Consider the following 4,679-nt stretch of genomic DNA (forward strand, 5'->3'; position numbering starts at 1 on the left):
AAGGTTACAGTTTGCTGTAAATTATTAAGTCATTATTATTTAGCTGCAGGATAAAGACTTTGGAGAGATAATGAGTAATGATAATGACCCAATTGGGTCAAATGCACTGACAATTTGAGACTTCCCTGATGGTCCATTGGTTAAGACACTGATCACGCTTCCATTGCAGACAGCATGGATTCAATCCCTGATCAGGGAAGCATCATGGCCAAAAAATAAGAAAAAATGTGCTGACAATTTGTAAAATGGCTATAAGATTTTTCCTTCATGGAGAATTTAGATAAACACTAATTTCAATAACTATTTTTATTAGATGACCCTTCATCATACTGGCCTCCTAGGTGACATACTCTGTCAATAATAACAGGAACCCAATCCTGGGGGCTATGTATGAGTGTATTTGGGGGGTGGGAGTATGTGTGTAGTATTGGGAGTAGTAATGAGCTAAAAGACCTTAATGCTGGAAGGAAGATAAAAAATCATTAAGTCCAGTTTTCTTATTTTCCAGGTCAGAAAAATGAAGCCCAGAGAGACAAAGTAATTTGCCTGAGGTCATATAGCAAATGGCTGAAGTAGGGTTCAGACTCAGCTTTTCATTCTTTTCACACACTTGTTATTGTTTAGTTGCTAAGTTGCATCTGACTCTTTTGTGACCCTGTGGACTCTAGCCTGCCAGACTCCTCTGACCCTGGGATTTCCCAGGCAAGAATACTGGAGTGGGTTGTCATTTCCTTCTCCAGGGGATCGTCCCAACCCAGAGATCAAACCTCCATCTTCTGCATTGGCAGGCAGATTCTTTACCACTGAGCCACGAGGGAAACCCCACACACTTGTTAGCAGTTTCCCAAACCGCAAGTTACAACCCATTAGTGAGTTGTAGAATCAGTTAGCGGAGAAGGCAATGGCACCCCACTGCAGAACTCTTGCCTGGAAAATCCCATGGATGGAGGAGCCTGGTAGGCTGCAGTCCATGGGGTCGCTAAAAGTCTGACATGACTGAGCGACTTCACTTTCACTTTTCACTTTGACGCATTGGAGAAGGAAATGGCAACCCACTCCAGTGTTCTTGCCTGGAGAATCCCAGGGACGGCAGAGCCTGGTGGGCTGCCGTCTATGGGGTCGCACAGAGTCGGACACGACTGAAGCGACTTAGCAGCAGCAGCAGCAGAATCAGTTAGAGATGTAATCATCGCTGAAAAAGAAAATAGGTTCTACACACGTCCTCCCACCTGCTTCCTCCTCTCTTCCTTGCCCTCCTACGTGTGGTTGAATTTGCTCCTCACCATGTCTTCTCACAAGACTTTCAGGATCAAGTGATTTCTGGCCAAGAAATAAACGCAGAGTCGTCGCTTTCCCCAATGAATTGGAATCAAAACTGGTAACAGAATCAGGTACAACTCCAAGGGAAGACATTGGAGAAGAACCAAGCTGGGTCTCTAAGGAGCCTTGCACATGAGGTGGCACACATATTTATGCTTGTGTCAAGGTCACTTGGGGCTTCCCAGGTGGCACTAGTGGTAAAGAATCTGCCTGCCTATGCAGGAGAGGTAAGAGATGTGGGTTTGATCCCTGGGTTGGGAAGATCCCCTGGAGGAGGACACGGGAACCCACTCCAGTCTTCTTGCCTGGGAAATCCCATGGACAGAGGAGCCTGACGGGCTACAGTCCATAGGGCTGCAAATAGTCGGACATGATTGAGTGTCTGAGCACACATACAAGGTCTCTTAGATCTTACCATATTACTCGGAGAACATCACCACTTTCTGAACAGCTGGACGTGTTTTATTGGGAAAATGATTTTTCTCTTTGTGTTAGTGATTCTGCACTATCACTTTGGCTCAGTAATAAATATGTGAGATCTTCTGTTGGGAAAAAAAATAGGAGAGAATCAAATAGGAAAGATCAGAGTGCATAACCAGTAGGAAGAGTAAGTACATATTGCCTTGAGGAACTTTTGATGCACTTATATATTTTTCCTGTCTGAGCCACCAGGGAAACCCAATGCACTTATATATTTTTAAAAATATATGTTACCTGGGACATACATAAGATATATTTCTTGCTGTGGGTTATGGTTTTTATTTATCCATTTTATTTATTTTTTGCCTTGCCGTGCAGCATGTGGGATCATAGTTCCCCAACCAGGGATTGAACCCACACCCCTGGCAACGGAAGCATGGAGTCTTAACCACTGGACTGTCAGGGAAGTCCAGGTTATGGTTTTCAAAAGTCTAAAAACTGATACTCTAAAGGGACATGGTTCTGCCCTCTGGTTCTTATAGTCTAGTAATTCAAAGAAAGAATAAATGAATATGAGCTAATTCCTATCTACATTTCACATGCACACACACGTTTTACTTGCTGTTTAACTATGTGCTAATGATGACGTCTACATCCCTCTAACAAACAGTTTGCTGACTAGCTACTTATCCATCCTTAAAACATCTTAAAATATTTCACTCATGTTTTACATACTACACACTTACCTTTCATAACAGGATTGAACAGTCTCAAAGTAAATTGACATTATAGCCTTCTCTTGGCCCACATTGCTGTAAACTCCGATCTATTTCCTACTGCCCCAGATCTCCTCCTCCTTCGGTTCTTCCATCTCAGAAATGACATTTCCTGTCAACCTTGACAACATGTTCTCCTTACCCTTCTCATCGCCAATTCATCATCAATACTGACCTCACACTGCTACTCCTAAGACACACTTCTGTGTGCTTTCTTGCTAAGTCGATTCAGTTGTGTCTGATTCTGTGTGACCCCATGGACTATACCCGCCCAGCTCCTCTGTCCTCTGTCCATGAGGATTCTCCATGCAGGAATAGTGGAATGGGCTGTCATGCCCTCCTCCAGGGAAGGCACATTTCCAGCCCCATTCAAATTGTCACCAGCCTTCTAAGACAACTGCAATTTGCTCCATCCTGGCCACTTTAACCCTGTTCCATACAACATCCCAGAATGAGCTTTCTGAGAAATCAGTTGAATCATGTAACTCCCCTGCTTAAACTGGCTTCTCCTTAAGTTAGGATCAAGCCCCAGTTCTGAACATGATATACAAATACAAGGGTGTGCATGGCAGGGTTGTTCTGCTTCTCCAACCTCATCTTGGCACCCTCTTGCCTTCACAAGGCTCCCTCACGTGAACTTACGTTTCTTCCTTAGGGCCTGGGTGCTTTCAGTTTTACCTGGAATGCCCCCTCTACCACCCACCCTTGCTCAAGACTCTGTCTCCCTTATACATACACCAATCTTTGATTTTTTTTAAAAAAATTAAAAATAAAATTATTTATTTGGCTGCACAAGGTCTTAGTTGTGGCATGCAAGATCTTTAGTTCTCTGACCAGTGATCAAAAACAGGCCCCCTGCATTGGGAGAGTGGAGTCGTAGCCACTGGATCACCAGGGAAGCCTCTTAATATTTTCTAACTTTTATCCCTTTATGTGGATTTTGTGGTCAGGGTTCTGTCTTTGAGTGTTGATTCTTCCATATACTAAGGGTGACCATTAGCAAGTGATGTTATTTTTGATTCTCAGCATTTCTCATTTATGAAATGAGACAGATGAGTACCTCACAAGTTGCTGTGAGAATCCAGCAAGATTAGATCCAGGAAAGCCCCTGGCGTGGCAAATGACACGGAGCAGATGCTCAGGAAACACATACTTCCGCTCACTGCTCGGCTGTCCCTCACCTTCCTCTGCTCTCCATCTCAGCTGTCCCATCTCCTTCTCCACTTGTCTAAGTCCCTCAAGGTCTCCCTTACATGTCTTCAGGGAGCCCAGCTCAGCGGCCCCACCCTTGGTGGAGGCTGCTCCTTTCCAGTCCTTGAAATGTACGATGCTGTTTTTCTGTTTTGTTTTAAAATCTTTTATGCATCTGTCCTGTTTCTCCAACTGGACTCTAAGCCCTTTGGCTGCAAAGTTCCCACCTCAGGTTTCTTGTACAGCTCACAGCGCCTGGCTCAGTCTCCTGCATAGAGTTCCTCAACTCAAATACAGCTAACACCTGTGCGTACGCACGGGCTACCAGGCACAGTGAGTGGCTTTCATGTTCATTATTACCTAACAATATTTTAAAAAATTAATTTTGTTGAAGTATTTGATTTACAATGGTGTGTTAAGTTCTGCTGTACAGCACAGGGATTCAGCTATATGTATATACTCATTCTTTTTCATAATATTTTCCATTATGGTCTATCTCAGGATATTGAATAGAGTTCCTATACAGTTGTTGTTTTTCAGTTGTTAAGTCATGTCTAACTCTTTGCAGCCCCATGAACTGCAGCACGCCAGGCTTCCTATACAGTAGGACCTTGCTGTTTACCCATTCTATATGTAATAGTTTGCATCTGCTTATTCCAGACTCCCAATCCATCCCTCCCTCACCTCCTCTCTGCTTTGTCAACCACAAGTCTGCTCTCTATGTCTGTGAGTCTGTTTCTGTTTCATAGATAAGTTCATTTGTGTCATATTTTAGATTCCACATGAGTGATATCATATGCTGTTCATCTTTCTGACTTACTTCAGTTAGTATGATAATCTTTAGGTCCGTTCATGTTGTTGCAAGTGGCGCTATTTCATCCTTTTTATGACTGAGTAGTATTCCATTGTATTACATAGGTACCACATCTTCTTTATCCCTTCATCTGTTGATGCACATTTAGGCTGTTTCCA

At 43.3% G+C, this 4,679-nt stretch overlaps 1 pseudogene; it reads left to right on the forward strand.

Moving 5' to 3' along the window:
* Positions 1 to 1,284: 1,284 nt before the first annotated feature.
* Positions 1,285 to 1,440, forward strand: LOC145540977 (large ribosomal subunit protein eL39-like; annotated as a pseudogene).
* The last annotated feature ends 3,239 nt before the right edge of the window (positions 1,441 to 4,679 follow it).

This window comes from Giraffa tippelskirchi, chromosome 3 (assembly GCF_054371585.1).
Source record: "Giraffa tippelskirchi isolate mGirTip1 chromosome 3, T2T-mGirTip1v1.2.pri, whole genome shotgun sequence".
Taxonomy (NCBI): domain Eukaryota; kingdom Metazoa; phylum Chordata; class Mammalia; order Artiodactyla; family Giraffidae; genus Giraffa; species Giraffa tippelskirchi.